General features: G+C 45.0%; 1 protein-coding gene across 2 annotated transcripts in view; it reads right to left on the minus strand.

Moving 5' to 3' along the window:
* The window catches only part of LOC129383158 (uncharacterized), a 100999-nt gene extending 94168 nt beyond the window's left edge, over positions 1 to 6831 (minus strand). For both annotated transcript variants that reach the window (XM_072286775.1, XM_072286776.1), the window contains exon 1: positions 6738 to 6831. The gene's annotated coding sequence lies outside the window, so the exon portion shown is untranslated. The remainder of the gene's footprint in view (positions 1 to 6737) is intronic.
* Between the last annotated feature and the right edge of the window lie 10650 nt (positions 6832 to 17481).

Consider the following 17481-nt stretch of genomic DNA (forward strand, 5'->3'; position numbering starts at 1 on the left):
ACCCCTTCATGTCGTCTCTACCCTCTGCATCCTCGGACTCTTCAGTCCAATGAAAAGCACACCACCCCCATCACTGAGCTCACAAACACTGCGCCGGAGACCATTCGCCTCATACACCGCATTACCAACCAGCACCACGGCATGCGCGAACATGGCCTTTGACGCCTGGTCCAGGCCTTTGTTTGCAGCCGCTTCATCTATTTTCCTTCGTGCCTGTTCGTTTTCATTACTAAGACAAAGTGAGCAGCCTCATTGGCCAGGCTTATGAGTCGACCCTGTCCCTTCCCAAATCTTTCTCAACGGCTCAGCTACTGTCCATGCACGTTCAAACTCAATTACTGAACTGGCGGAGGTGCATTGCATGGTCAAGCTCCTCCTTCTCTCGCGCACCCACCGGGTCACGCACTTTTCTCCACCCTTAAACCCTCCTCTATTATCTCTCTTGTCACATCACTGCACATTCCTTCCCACGTGTCCTTCATCCTAACCGTTAGTCATCTGCCTAAGAACATGCATCCAACACTACCGCTCCCGCAGAGCAACAGGAACCTCCGCGCTCTGGCACTAGTACGAACGGCAATCAGCCGTGGCCTGTGTGGATTTCGCCCGGTACTACCGGTACCCAGCCCGTGCCCTGGCAGTCACTCAGAACTCTCTCTGACCCACTCTTACTGCTTCAGTATACAGTTGAAGAATTGTGCGCTACGAAGACGCGGACTAAAGGAGGAACATGTACGACGGACAAGAGCTACTTCCAACTAAATGTTCTATTGCAGAAGAAGGATTTTGTATAGATACAACCTAGAATAGTACCACCGTGACATCACGACCTCCCTATCTCATTAGAAAAGTTATCTGTTTTTTCGGTAAGCGTCACTGACGGGCAGCTAATGCATATGGCCCTCGGCCTTTGCAATGTAGAAATCTTCTAATATCTCCCGTACTAGTCTACCTCTAGAACATGCCAGAAACCTGGTGTCACGAAGACGCGGACGGTAATTGTGTCGTTTACAGTGTTCAATCAGACGGCCCCCCGCATTGTTCTTTGCGGCCCATTTGTGCTCACGCGCCCTTTCATTGAAACACTGTCCGGTTTGACCGATATAAGCCTGTTGGCAACGTAGGGGTATCTCATATACGACATTACTTTTGCAAACCGGGTACTGCGATCCATGTTTCTTAGAGCATGGTTCGGGTTTTGCCTTTGTCAGCATAGGGCATATCTTGACCAACTTTCACGGTGCATTGAAGGGAAGATTAACACTGTGCCTTTGCTAAACCTTCTTGAGGTTGTGGGACACCCTGTGCCAACAAGGAATCACATGTAATCTCTTCCTATGAACTGGCTTTTCTGGGTTAATGCCCTGTCTTGCCTGTTGGATCTTTTGAAGAAGCTTATCGCAGACCCTTATCGCAGACGAATGATCAAACAGGTGGCTTTTTTTTTGCTATAAATATAGAATGTTGATGTTATTGCTAGTCGTGTTGCCGTTTAAGAGGTGACAATAGTTAACATGAGATAAAAAAAGGGCATTTTAATATAGGAGCTTCACTTTTAATGGTAAAAGGAAGCGTAATCTCATTAGTATTCCAAGAACTCGTGCAAGTTTGTTAGCAATAATGTTAACATGGTCATTCCATAGCATATTCTCTTCGAATATGATACCTAAGCTTCTAACCGATGGTACTATATCTATTAAAGTAGTACGTATTCTTAGGTGACCGTCAATGCTATGCTTTTTGTTCTTTGGCTGACAAAGCAGGCCGTTTGTTTTTGTAGAATTAGCAGTTAATGAGTTGAATAAACCCCACTTGTTTATTTGGGCTAATGTGTCTTTAGCAGCACATAGCAATTATTTCATGTCCATAGAATTTATAAGTAAACTAGTGTCGTCGGCATAGATAACAAATTGTGCGCCGGTATCGATATTAGTTATGTCATTTATATACAGGTTACACAATAGTGCTCCTAGTATGCTTCCGTGACGAACTCCAGCGAATATAGGCAGATTTTTTTAACAGTTGTTACCTACAATAACGGTCTAATACCGGTACTGCAAATAACTTCTATTGAAGCGCAGGAAGGTTCCCCTAAAGCCATAAATGTCAAGTTTTCTTAGTAGAGTAATGTGATTAATAGTGTCAAAAGCCTTTGAAAAATCAATAAAGACGTCGAGAGTAACTAAATTGCTTTCAAGACCTCGCAAATTTATCTCTTTTTGGCATCAGTAAAGTTATTTCTGTAGAACGACATATTCTAAACCCATACTGGTAATCTGTAATTACATTGTGTCTTTCACAAAAAGAGGTTACTCTTTAATTAATCAGTCTCTCGAGACATTTAGAAAAAATTGGCGGCATCAATAATGGCCTATAATTTTAGAGTTCGTTTCTGTCACCAGATCTGAAAAGTACTGTTACCTTCGCTATTTGCATGCACCGAGGAAATATACCATTCGCCAACGAAAGATTGTACACGTGCTCTAAGACAGGACAGATTAGGTCTAGAACATGCTTAGCTGGGCGAATCTGCAAATCAACCATATCGCAACTTTTGCTATCTCGAAGGCTAAGAAGCGTGCTGTAGATTTCATGAGTGTTAGTGGGGCTTTTGAATGCACTTTCGACGAATTTTGGTTTTACGTATTCTATGCAACGAGGTTCGTAGGAACTATTCACCAGCGATACAAAATGATTGTTAAAAGCGTCAGCCAATGCCGTGCTTGATGTCGGCTTATTATTTATTTCCTACTTTGCTGATTCTTTGGCAGATTGTTTACACGAAGTAAACCGTTTAGTTTTTTCCAGGTCATATCGGTTCGCATTATCGTTTCTTCATTAAATAATTTCTCGAAATATTGCGCTTTTGCTACCCTTACAGTAAGTACCATTAACTTCATTCCGCAATTCTTCACACCTGCGAAATCTGTTGCGTCACTTGTGCCTCGGAATTGCTTGGAAAGAGCATATTTTTGTTTGATCAACTTGGGCTTACTGTCACTAATCCAAGTTTAAATTTTCTTGCTTTCTTGGCTTTCTTTTATTTTGCGTGTAAATGACATTATATAAGCGCTCTGAAAAAAGGATAAAAACAACTCGTACGCTTTGTCACAGTCTTTTTTCGTTGTACATGTCTTGCCAGTTTATGCGCAATATTTCGTTGCGAAATTTCTCAAGTGTGAATGGGTTAATATGCTGAAAGGTGAAGTGTGGATCTTTAGAAATACGCGAAGGCAACACAGGTAAATTAACGAGTAGAAAGAGAGGCAAGTGGTCACCGACGTGAGCAGTGATGACGCCTGATTCAATGTGTTGTGCGTCAAAATTCGTGATGAAAACATCGAGTAAACTTTCGCAGCTACCTTGAAAACGAGTAGGAGCACTAAGTGTATTAATGCAAGCACTTGATTCAAGAACCTGCAATGTGCCTCTGCGAAGTGGGCTATCGTGCAACATGTTAATATTATATCGCCACCCAAAACTAAACTGTAGTCGTTATCATTAACCAAGGAAAGCAGATTGTCGATGTATTTAAGAAAATTAACCACATTCCCTCCCGGTGGGTGATATGCCACAGAATAAATGCTGCGACCATGAAGAACAGTCAAAATTTCAAAGTCAGCACTAATTTGAGTAATGTCTTTGAACAATTCGCAATGCAAGTTGGTCCTAGTAAGCAACAGAACACCGCCGCCTTTATTATTGCACCGAATAAAATAACGAGAGACATAGTCTGATATTTGCAGTACTTCTTCGTTGCGAGACCATGTTTCGCACAGCATGACAATGTCAAATAAAGAAAGCCAAAAAAGACAGCAATGTGTTGAGGTCATCGTTCTTATTGCGTGCAGACTGCTTGGTCAAATGTAAAAAGGACGTGCGCTTATTTATCTTTGAAAATATTTTACCAACGTCGGTTGGTGTGAACAGTCTTTCAGCCATGTTTAACTGCTGCAGTAAGGACGATGTCCGATGCACACTTGCAAGCGCTCACTCCATTTTATCAAGGTTTGAACTGCAGATATGCGTAATGCCCATGACATGTCAGTTTTCCACGCGAAAATTTTACCACCCCGAGTCCACGCATACTTCCACTGTTTATCTTTCTTTCGCGCAACAACTTGCCCAAGAAGCTTCTTGAGTGTTGGGTACAGGTGCTCATTTACGAAAATAGAAACATGACCAGATAGACCCAGATCAATGGCTTATATGCGCTTTTTTCGCGGGTTTTAAATGAGCCTATCACGCTTTGAACGCGAACAAAACTTAGTGAAATATTCGGACAGTCAAAGTCTTTCCGCGGCGCACGGTGACAAATATCGATGATTGCGTCACAGATAGGCCCATTGGCCAGGCTTTCGAGCTTCGCTACAACTGCAAAAAGATTTTCAATTTCAGTAAATGGCACACGTTTAATTTCAGCGATTCTGTTTCGTGAGTACTGTTCTTGGGTTGTCAGCCTCTCCTCAAGGCCGGACACTTGCTCTACAAGTTCCTGACACTTAACTGTCAAAGCATTGGTTTCCGTTTTTAAAGAAGTGTGTTCTTTTTCAATTGCTGCACACCCTGTCGTCATTGCATCAAACTATTCTGTTTGAATAGCGCTTCGCATGTCACGCCTTTCTTGCCGAATGTTCTTTTAGGAACTTGGTTAGTTCAGACATCACTTTAGTACCAGACATTTACACTTCACGTTTGGCAGAAGAGACGGAGTAATTAAGAAAAGGATACAAAACTAACGAATGTAATGTCGTATATGAGCTACCCCTAAGTTGCGAAGAGGTTTATATCGGTAATACCGGACGGTGCTTCAATGAAAGGGTGCGTGAGCACAATTGGGCCGTAAATAACAATGCGGCGTGCCAACTGGCTGAACACTGCAAACCACATAATTGCCGACCGTATCTTCGTGACACCAGGTTTCTGGCACGTTCTAGAGATAGACTAGAACGGGAGATATTAGAAGCTTTCTACATTGCAAAGGCCGAGGGCACGTGCGTTAGCTGCCCGTCAATGACACTTACAGAGAAAGAGATAGCTTTTCTAATGAGATAGGGAGGTCGTGATGTCACGATGGTGCTATTCTAGGTTGTATCTATATAAAATCCTGTTTCTTCAAGAAAACATTTAGTTGGCAGTAGCGCCTTGTCCACCGTACATGTTCCTCCATTAGTCCTCGTTTTCGTAGCGCTCATTTCTTCAAGTATGCAAAACCAACACATCCACATCAAGCTTCTCCTGCTTCACTTTACAATTCCACCTCTGCTGAGGTCAATGTCAAAAAACCTCCGGGTGAAATATATTTTCAGTGACTCCAAACCTGCGGCCTACTACTACGCGGTTGTACAGGTGACACTCCCGGCCGTCGATATCTTTCGTTGCGACACCGCCCCTCTCGCTCCATCCAAATCATCTGGGTTCCCACTCACGAGGTCCACCCTGGAAACGAGGCGACCAGTTCAAACACTCGCGATTCGACTGACTGACCAAGCCCACCACCGCCGGGAAGGGATACGCGCGACGTGCTCCTCACGTACCACGATATCACCTTGCACTACCGCCTCTCTCGTTTCACCTCCCCCTTCCGCACAAATCCCTTTTCCAGCACCGCCAAAAGATGTGCCGCCACCTTCAGGTTCAAACCATTATTTTATACGTCTTGCCATCCTCCACCCGAGGACGCACTCGCCCGCCTGCCGCTTATCTGACAGCTCCCACATCGATTGCGCTCAAGTCTTATCCTCCTGCCTGGCACACTTGCCTCCTGCCTCTCAACACCGAATCAGTCTGCGGCAGTGGGAGGCTGCTTTGTCTAGCACCGAGCCGGATCTCCTACTTCGGCTTGTGAGCTGGGCAGAGGATGTCGCCTCTAGGCACGGCCTGAACCCCACAACGGGCAGTCACAACGTTGATTTTTAATTTTCTTTACTTTTGATCTTCTCATCAATAAAAGTTTTTCAATATAGTTCTTGCTCTTGTACCACGCACCACTGCTCGCGCGTTTGTCGTCATGATCTACTACATATGGCTCGTGGGGGTACTTTGGTGTAACCGCGCGAACGCGCTCGTGCCACTGCTCTGCCTTTCGTCGTCGTTTCTAACACACCTGGCTTCTTGGCGTCGCTCGGCGTAACAGCGCCAACGCGCGCTCGCCACTGCTCGCGCCTTCTTCGTTGCCTTCTCGTACAGCTGGTTCCGATGCCGCTTATCACGCCAGCGTTCTTATACTGCCCTCTCTCTGCGAAGGCGCTGATGGCACTGGCCCACTGCCAGTCGGTGCGTTGATTTCGGTCTCAAATTGTGGACTAAATATATCGTGAAATGAAAGCACCTATCGAGCTGTGTTCAAAGTTCGCATTTGGGGGTATCGTAATCGTCGGTCACTTCTTTATCTATGAAAGCCAGGCACTAGCCTTCGGGAAAATGCTGGGTTCCTGCAACTAAGGACGGTGCTGTCGCCATAGTTGTTTGTTCATACGCCAAGAGGACGCACTGGAGGGTAGTTTCATATGCACTGTGTTAATACTCCACCTATACGGTAAATATTTCGTTGCGTGCCTGCGTGATGTTCTAACTGAACATTAATTCTCGCATGAATAGCTCAAGCGGCTATGTTCTGCTGACAGTGAAAAGGAAAGCGGCGGTTTTTAGGCAAGACATGCAGAGTTATTGGTCGAATGCAAAGAAAGCTACCCCCCACTGCTGGCTAAGTTGTTTTTGCAACAGAAGGTACTTACCGGACGTGGGAGGCAAGGCGAACTAAGTAGCAAAGCAAATAATGCTTCACTTGCAAAGAATGCCTCACTAATGACTAATATATATCATGGGAAGGTCGAAGAATTTGCTTCGACAAATGCAAGCACTGTCATGGAAGGCAGTACACGTCACAAGCATATATCATCGTCTAGATGATGGATGAATGGATGGATGGATGCAGAACTTTAATAAGGTCCTGAGGTACGCGACTCAGCGCGCTGCGGGCCGCTCCCACTAGATGATTCTTTTTGACATTTCAAGAGCATTAGAAATAGGTTTAATTATGGTCCGCCACATTTGCATTTGCTATGAGCCAAGCTATCCTGGCCGCCACCTATTAACATTTCGAGAATGTCACTGTTCCTCACATTTCGGCGAGCGTTTCCAAGAGGAAGCACCAATTAAAATGACATGCTGTATGCTGCATTGCTAAATTGACTATATAGCTCTCGTCTATAAATTTTAGAGCCCTTGGAAAGGACAAATAAAAAAATCTTTTGGTTTAATGCAGTCGGATGTCTTCACGGCTCAGCTCACGCTTGAATGAATTTAAGAATCATAACAGGTCTCTAACCAGTACGCGAGCCATTTTCACGTCGCAGCGGTGGCGTAGCGGTGGCGTAGAGGTAGAACACCCGCCTCGCGTGCAATAGGTCCGTGGTTCGAATCGCGGTGCCGGCAATTTTCCACCGCTAGAAGGTTGTCTAGTGAGGCGAGTGTAGCAGTGCTATTGGAAGAATTAGAGGGCAGCAAATGGGATATAATAGGGCTCAGTGAAGTTAGGAGGCCAAAAGAAGCATATACAGTGTTAAAAAGCGGGCACGTCCTGTGCTACCGAGGCTTAGCGGAGAGAACTAGGAGTCGGCTTCCTGATTAATAAGAATATAGCTGGTAACATACAGGAATTCTGTAGCATTAACGAGAGGGTGGCAGGTCTTGTTGTGAAACTTAATAAGAGGTACAAAATGAAGATTGTACAGGTCTACGCCCCTACATTCAGTCATGATGACCAGGAAGTCGAAAGCTTCTATGAAGACGTGGAATCGGCGATGGGTAGAGTGAAAACTAAATACACTATACTAATGGGCGACTTTAATGCCAAGGTAGGCAAGAAGCAGGCTGGAGACAAGGCAGTGGGGGAATATGGCATAGGCACTAGGAATAGCAGGGGAGAGTTATTAGTAGAGTTTGCGGAACAGAATAATATGAGGATAATGAATACCTTCTACCGCAAGCGGGATAGCCGAAAGTGCACGTGGAGGAGCCCGAACGGCGAGACTAGAAATGAAATAGACCACATACTCTGCGCTAACCCTGGCATCATACAAGATGTGGACGTGCTCGGCAAGGTGCGCTGCAGTGACCACAGGATGGTAAGAACTCGAATTAGCCTAGACCTGAGGAGGGAACGGAAGAAACTGGTACATAAGAAGCCTATTAAAAGAGGGAAAATAGAGGAATTCCAGATCAAGCTACAGAACAGGTATTCGGCTTTAACTCAGGAAGAGGACCTTAGTGTTGAAGCAATGAAGACAATCTTGTGGGCATCATTAAGGAGTGTGCAATGGAAGTCGGTGGTAACTCCGTTAGGCAGGATACCAGCAAACTATCGCAGGAGGCGAAATATCTGATCAAGAAACGCCAAGGTATGAAAGCTTCTAACCCTACAGCTAGAATAGAGCTAGCAGAACTTTCGAAGTTAATCAACAAGCGTCAGATAGCTGACATAAGGAAGTATAATATGGATAGAATTTAACATGCTCTCAGGAACGGAGGAAGCCAAAAACAGTGAAGAAGAAACTAGAAATTGGAAAGAATCAGATGTATGCGTTAAGAGACAAAGCCGGCAATATCATTACTAATATGGATGAGATAGTTCAAGTGGCTGAGGAGTTCTATAGAGATTTATACAGCACTAGTGGCACCCACGATGATAATGGAAGAGAAAATAGTCTAGAGGAATTCGAAATCCCAAAGGTAACGCCGGAAGAAGTAAAGAAAGCCTTGGGAGATATGCAAAGGGGGAAGGCAGCTGGGGAGGATCAGGTAACAGCAGATTTGTTGAAGGATGGTGGAGAGATTGTTTTAGAAAAACTGACCACCCTGTATACGCAATGCCTCATGACTTCGAGCGTACCGGAATCTTGGAAGAACGCTAATATAATCCTAATCCATAAGAAAAGGGACGCCAACGACTTGAAAAATGATAGACCGATTAGCTTACTGTCCGTTGCCTACAAACTATTTACTAAGGTAATCGCAAATAGAATCAGGAACACATTAGACGTCTGTCAAGCAAAGGACCAGGCAGGATTCAGTAAAGGCTACTCAACAATAGACCATATTCACACTATCAATCAGCTGAGAGAGAAATGTGCGGAATAGAACCAACCCTCATATATAGCTTTCATTGATTACGAGAAAGCGTTTGATTCTGTCGAAACCTCAGCAGTCATGGAGGCATTACGGAATCAGGGTGTAGACGAGCCGTATGTAAAAATACTGAAATATATCTATAGCGGCTCCACAGCCACCGTAGTCCTCCATAAAGCAAGCAACAAAATCCCAATAAAGAAAGCCGTCAGGCAGAGAGATACCATCTCTCCAATGTTATTCACAGCGTGTTTACAGGAGGTATTCAGAGACCTGGATTGGGAAGAATTGGGGATAAAAGTTAATGGAGAATACCTTAGTAACTTGCGATTCGCTGATGATATTGCCTTGCTTAGTAACTCAGGGGACCAATTGCAATGCATGCTCACTGACCTGGAGAGGCAAAGCAGAAGGGTGGGTCTAAAAATTATTCTGCAGAAAACTAAAGTAATGTTTAACAGTCTCGGAAGAGAACAGCAATTTACAATAGGCAGTGAGGCACTGGAAGTCGTAAGGGAATACATCTACTTAGGGCAGGTAGTGACGGCGGATCCGGATCATGAGACGGAAATAATCAGGAGAATAAGAATGGGCTGGGGTGCCTTTGGCCGGCATTCTCAGATCATGAACAGCAGGTTGCCATTATCCCTCAAGAGGAAAGTATATAATAGCGGTGTCTCACGAGTACTCAGGTGCGGGGCAGAAACCTGGAGGCTTACGAAAAGGGTTCTACTTAAATTGAGGACGACGCAACGAGCTATGGAAAGAAGAATGACGTGTGTAACGTTAAGGGATAAGAAAAGAGCAGATTGGGTGAAGGAACAAACGCGAGTTAATGACATCTTAGTTGAAACCAAGAAAAAGAAATGGGCATGGGCAGGACATGTAATGAGGAGGGAAGATAACCGATGGTCATTAAAGGTTACGGACTGGATCCCAAGGGAAGGAAAGCGTAGCAGGGGGCGGCAGAAAGTTACGCGGGCGGATGAGATTAAGAAGTTTGCAGGGACGACATGGGCACAACCAGTACATGACCGGGGTTGTTGGAGAAGTATGGGAGAGGCCTTTGCCCTGTACTGGGCGTAACCAGGGTGATGATGATGATGATGATATTTAAATAGGTTCTTGATTTGGGCGAAACAAATACAAAGTGAGACCGCAAGGTAAGGCAAAAGAATGGCGTAAACCTTCGTTCCAAATTATGTGTCACCTCTTTGTCGTGTGCTAAACAGCTTCGCTGGTCATCAGCCTTCACAGAGTGGACGTTCACATCATTTTATTTCTTGTCCTCTTTTACCACTTCACAACTCATTGCACTTTGTCTCGCGCACCGAACTCATCAAAGCAGAACGTAAATTGCCAGTTGCTGATAATTTCTTACGACACTGTGTATTTAATTATCAGGCAGTTGTGACGTCGTACAAGAATTTCAAATTATTGTACATTGCCTGTGAAGTTTCTAACAAAATATACGGTTGAACTCGTATCACGCTGACTCTCCACGGCAATGGGATAAATGAAGTTGGACAGCCTATCTCTGAAGTCACATTCATTTAAAATCTGTGGTGGTCATTCTGAGACTTCTGTTTCTTCGCCTATATGCGACGTATCCGCTATGGTCCCACTTTGCTCCCTCTCATTGAGGAAGGTCACGCGCGAGCGTGGCGGTGTGATAACAAATGTGTGGGTTCTACGAAGTGAAGAAAATGGAATGATCAAGAAGGAATGTCGCCGATAGAACGATAAAGGTAGTATGACGACGACTGCATGACTGCAATGAGATGATGATTGTTAAGTGATGACGACGGTATAATGACGACAGCGTGGTGATGAAGGAATGAGAATAACGGGGTGACGGCGACGGCGTCAAGACAAAGGTAGGGTGACAATCGCATGACGAATCTGGCATGAGGACAATGACACCACCACGGCGGCATGGCGACGACGATATGATAACGGTTGCATGCTAGCAACTGTGTGACGACGAAGCAATCACGCCACTTTCATGCGATTGGCAACATAATTACGATTGAATCATGACAGAACATTTTACGAAGAATAACGAAGAAGGCCACCGATTGATAAAAGGCGATGTGATCATGGCAATGGAATGAAGGTACTGAAGTGATGACGGTGGTAAAACACAGCTTGACGACGAGTGCATGACGGCGGATTCGTAATGACGATGGCATGATGAAAACGGCATGGAAAGAGTCGGATGACGAAATTAAAATGACGGCGATGGAACGACCGCGACGACATCAAAACGATGGTAAACAACAAATGCATGACAATGACTATAACGACGGTACAATGACGACGATGGCAGGCAACTGTATCAAGACATTCGGATAACGACGAGTATATGACGAAAATGGCGTGACGGCGGCCGCAACACTAAGCCTGTATGACTACGATGGCGTAGCTACGAGGGCCTGACGATGGTCGTGCGACCATGTTGGAGTGAAGAAAGTGCATGAACCACGACACCGGTGGAATAACGAACGCATGATGACTGTATGACGACGATGGCGTAACGACGAAGAAATGTCGAAAGTAGAATGACGATGATGCCACACCCAGTGGCCCAACCTGTTAAATAACTTGGCACACTGCGTTGACTTGAAAGGAGTGACTGGGACAGCATGCCCAGGGTGACATCACAAAGCTGGAATGACGTCGTCGGAACGACCACTGTAGCGTAAACACAAGCACACACCTCGTGGACCAAGCTGGCAGACAATTTGGGTCCACTTGGTCAGCGTAACAGACAGACAGACAGACAGACAGACAGACAGACAGACAGACAGACAGACAGACAGGCAGGCAGGCAGGCAGGCAGGCAGGCAGGCAGGCAGGCAGACAGACAGACAGACAGACAGATAGATAGATAGATAGATAGATAGATAGATAGATAGATAGATAGATAGATAGATAGATAGATAGATAGATAGATAGATAGATAGCCTGCAGTAAAATGGCGGAGTGCTTCTAGTATTTGGACTAGTTCTGCTGCATTGGAACAGGTATTGTATCTAATCCTACGTTGCCGGTTATTGCCTTCAGCTTTCACAACAGCTCTGGCAGAAAACATAATGACGGACCCATTCAAACAGTATGATCTGTGTTTCTTTGCATATAATTATTATACCACAGCATGAGTGTGACCTGTATCAAGCCCAGAGCTGTCTAGCACCTATAGTTGCTCCTCTAGAACGGTATGGTTATTGGGACAGCAGATGCACTTGCGGCATAGTTGTGCACAATTAGCTGGATTCCAATTGTAAATAGCAGGTGTTGGCCAAGTGGCCGCCCGTAGTGGTTACTAATAATTGTATGTTCGTGTTGGGCAGGCGCGTGCTTTTGCGACGGTGTCACACGTACTCTAGTCCCGGCGTGGCCCTAGAAAGGGCCCGTAAAGTTGAATCCCGATCGTTTATTAACATAAATACAGCGAAATCCTGACACCTAAAGGAAAGGCGTGCTTTGTCTCAGGTAATCCACGAGTGCGTCGCAGAGATGCGTACACAATCCTTGCACCTTGAAAGTAGGAGCAAGTTATGAAATGTTTTCCTCAGCTTCGAAACTGACAGAGATCAAGATAAATTCCATTTGATTGTCATGCCTGAGGAACCCTTGGTTGGAGGTGGAGTGTGTGTCTGCCTCTGTATTGTTAGACAGTAGAATGCAAAAATTTTTGTACGAGGAAAATTTGCAGTGTTTGTCAGCGAATTTTTCAGCCCTTCATGACGTATACGTACAAAAGTACATAAGCGTAATATGTTGTTTGCATATGCACAAGAGTTACGCTTGCTTTCTAAATACAGGAGACATCAGCGTATACGAGAGGACAAGTTATGCTGAGATGCTTTTGATAAAGACGGATTAAAAATAGAATAAAGTACAGCTGATGGAAAAGGTCTTAAGCGCACCCGGAGTGGTGGTATAGTATTGCTTGTCATCTTGTTTGCTCGTAAAGAGCGCACACAGTCTATGATAGCTTGCTGTCGACTGATGTGGGCAGTCTTGAATGCTGTTGGGCTCGGCTGTCAGCCGTACGTCATGTAACTAACCTGCACATGCGTGAAGACGTTAAGCAAGAACTTCGCGTACATGGAGCTGGAAGCCAGTTTCATTACAATATAAGTTAGACGTCATCTTCGGTGCAGGCGCCAATGTCAACGTCATTTCTCTTGCAATAATAATTCAACTTAGAAGTTCAAAAGGCCTTGCGACGGGGTCGGCTTACAATATCTCAAATGATTTCATCACTAAACCACTTTTCGTAGATTGCGGTACACACAGACTGGCCCACAGACACGTGATCTACTCTTCTTTATTTATTAACTGAACTCGGGTCATAGTCGTCTCTTATGAACAACACATTGGCAAGGACTAAGTTCGAATTAAATTAGATAAGTGTTCTTGTTCGTCATAGCGCAACCGCTCTTCAGTGCCGGTGCAGTCTGTTAGAGCAAACATCTTCCGATAGCGGTGCTCAGAAATGAGGATAGTGGGTGATTTATCCATGCTGCGCGCCTATCGTCTCGAGCAGTTGGCATGATACGGTCGACCATCGAGCCTCCGCCACCGGGTGCTCTACGCGGAGAAAAAAATTCTATCGATCGAGTAAGCACTATGCGAAATCCAACTACGTCATATTTGGTACACGCGCCAATGTCAACGTCATTTCTGCTGGAATAATTATTCAACTTTGAAGTTCGTAAGGCCGTGCGATGTGGTCAGTTTCGGAAATCAGAAATGATTTCACCAATAGACCACTTTTGTTAGATTGCGGTACACACATTCCAAATAAGTGAGCTGTTCAAATAACGTACACGCATTTCAGCCCATATACGATGCATTAGGCCAAATAAGAAATATTGCCATTCTGTGCTTGCGTCCGCTATCACAAGTACAGCGAAGCTGCGAGCCTGTTGTCGTTCCCTCTGTTACTGAATTCCGTTGTCACGTCTGGCCACTTCTGATATTTTATCATAGAAAGCGATATATTAATTGTTTCTGTTTGATGCGCGCTGACTCACTGCATCCAAAGAAGTTTCACGCTTAATGGCATTGTCATTCACGAATAATTAGCTGAAAAACAAGGCCATCAATTCGTTTTAGGAATATTTTTTCCGCTGGGCATAAGCTTTCTAATTACTAATTGGCGACCCGAGAATCGCAGCTCGTGCGCGTAGAAGCAGTCTTGATGGAAAACTAATACCGCTGTCACACTGGACGTTTTAATGTCATTCGATTCAAATGACATTCAATGCAAGGAATGCAAATTGACTTGTGGTGCAGCCACACAGGAAAAGTTAATGTCGTTTGGTCATGACATCAATGGCGAGCATTCCAAAAAAATTAGCAAGTAAAGTAGAATAAGGTATGTCTGAGTGGCTGAAAAATCGATGTATATACATTTAAAATAAATGTGGGGTGTCGGTTAACTGAAATAACGCACATAAAGAACTTCTATTTCAGGTCGTCTGGCCACCGTAAGCTAAGAGAAGGCTTAGCCTGCTCAGTAATCATAGCCGATAAATTGAACATAAACAATGTGACTGACATGGCAGCGCTGAACTAGTTAATGGACGGCGCACAGATGCAGCACGTGAATCGGTTAGTCGCTGGGTACCTTGTTTTGCACGTGCACACAGGCGCCGGTTTGTTTACAGTTTGGCCGACGAGTAAAGCGATGGCGGCCGGACGCCACTAAGATGGAGAATAAAAACATTTATTAACAGCCTGTCGTACGGCTTTTATCTCGTTAAAATGACAGATGTCTTCAAACATGCAAAATATCTTACTTGCTTCATGAACGCTTCTCCAATTACCAACGCTTAATGTCATATTTTACCTTGTCTCTGGGGTGGAGAGTATACATTCGCTTCGAGTGAGAAGCCGAATCAGTTTCTCTCGCTCATTCAATTTCGGAAGTCATTCGATTCTAATTACATTCAATGCCGCTGCGTAGCAGCCCAATAATGTCATTCGATGATAACGTCATTCAGCTAGAACTACATCAAAACGTCCATGAGAAGCTAACAAACAAAGACACCATAGACAACATCTGTCCTTACTACTAAAGAAATGATGAAGTACTTACAATGAAAGTGGATGAAAAAACAACTTGCCGCAGGTGCAGAACGACCTTACGTCTTGGCATTACGCGTGCGATGCACTGCGCGTGCGAACATCACTTGTTAACTTCTCAATTATTCATTTAATTTCACTTATTCAAAAAATGACTTAATCACTTATTCGTCCATACAATACAAAACATGCAAAAAGGGCCGATTATCTTACATACCGCTTTTTGGTGCGAAGTTCCCGGATGATACGCAGGTACTGCCGCCGGCACAAAATGATGCCGTTTCTCTCAAGGAGAGCAGAGTTTCTCTGCAGTTTGCGAAAATAAAACCCAATGCCATTGAGCAGCTTCTACATTGTGTGTACACACATTTTCGTCATATCCATGTCACTATCACTGGTCACACCTCTAGCAAGATTTGCGGCTATCGGAATTATTATTTTGCAGGAAATACTCGTACACTTTTCTTCGTAGAGCGGCTAGGGAGAAACTGTCGTGAAGTTTCAGCCTCGTACTTCCGGTTTTCGCATTGCTGTGTGCGGCTGAGAGACGCGGTCGTTTGCGCTTCGGTGACTTCAACAGCACGTAGCGCTTAATCCTGTACACACGGCGTTCGCTAATCCCAGTCAGCTCTCTCAGTATCCGACATGCGTCTGTGATAGCCAACTGCGGGTCGCTTTTGCATGCTTGTGCGTAATTATTAAGGGAAAATCAGACATCCACCCGTTCGTAGGAATTGTTACAAAGGTTGTACAGGACTTTCTTGGCCGGGGCGTGGATAGATTTTCCTATGACTAATCTTTCCACAGATGCGCGGCGGCTGGGGTCACAGAACGCTGTCGACGCGCGTCAGCGGGCGGCCATGACGTCCTGCAGGTGGAGGACGCCATCTTGGTTTAAAGGTGATGGACCGCGAAGCAATGAATAGCGAGAAAAGAAATGCCTTCGACACGGGAACGTTTTCTTGAATATTAAATTAGTATATTCGATTAAAAAAGTACAAATTACTGTAACATCTTTATTTAACCTGCATAGCGTAAATATTATTTCGGTAGGTAACTACAGGCAGGGGCGAAGCAAAACAGGTGTGACTTGGCTCCGTAGCCTTAGCTGCACTGCCAAAGCAATTTGTCGCCAGGTATATTGCCAGTGTGCTTCGACTTCTTCCGTTTATTCTGGTTGGTGGGAAAGACACCACAATAAATGTGCTTAATGCAACGTCCTTTAGTTCCAACTATTTGAAGTCACGCCATTCTTGGAACCTATGCTTCTCCGCTACTCCCTTACTTGTTAATGCAGTTCCCTTTGTTGACCGCGGCGGTCACTCATCGCGCTACCTGTTTTCGAACATCAGGCCCCGCAGGGAGGTGTGCGCGAGCAAGCGTTTGGTGTGTTGGGACACCACGTACCCGAGCACAAGAGGCTTCGTCCCTCCCGTGTTTCATCCTGGGTGGCTTAGCCGTGTTCGGGCAAAAGGGGACTCTGGAGCTTGAGCCAATGCTGGGTGTTTGGACCCTTACGGCCTCTCGGTGGCTTCAACACACTTTTTTGGCCTCTGCTTCACGTAGATGGCACCCCCAGACTTGCCCACCCGGGCGAAATGGGCAGCTGTCCTTTCCTATCCTCTTGTCCAATCTTCGCCTTTCTCTCTAGCCTTTTCGTGTTTGCTGTCTTCTTTTCCCTTCTTACTTCCCAATTTCCGGGCACCAAGGGGTAACCCTGTGTAACGTATCGAATCTTGGATATAAACTTTTATAGTGGATGTGTATTGCTGGCGCTGGCAGACTGTATTTAAACAGATTCTTGTCACATCCCCCTGTTGGGCTCCATGGTGGGTGGCTGGCACAGCTGTAGAAATTTGAATATTTCCTATGGCTTAGAGCTCCCTCCCAAAGCTACCTGAGCGCCCTCTTTTCAAAACAGGGCGCAATGATGAATCTTTCAACATTTTCTCCAAGAACAGAGACATCTTTGCACATTTCTACGTCATCAATACCTAAACGCACCAAAGTACTGTAAGAAAGTTTTCTCCTTTTGTTGTTGCAAAATGCCTCACAGACACTCTGGGCCCTGGATACAAAAGTACGAGAATGCGAAGTAGCGATCTTCTCCTTGAAGTTCGTGACGAAACCGAAAACGACAAATTGACAAATCTCATTTCATTTGGTGAAACCCCAATTTCAATAACCCCTCACCGTTCCCACAGCAGCACAAGAGGTCTAGTTTCCGAACAGGACCTGCTAGAATTGACTGAG

The sequence above is a fragment of the Dermacentor andersoni genome, chromosome 3 (assembly GCF_023375885.2).
Source record: "Dermacentor andersoni chromosome 3, qqDerAnde1_hic_scaffold, whole genome shotgun sequence".
Classification (NCBI taxonomy): domain Eukaryota; kingdom Metazoa; phylum Arthropoda; class Arachnida; order Ixodida; family Ixodidae; genus Dermacentor; species Dermacentor andersoni.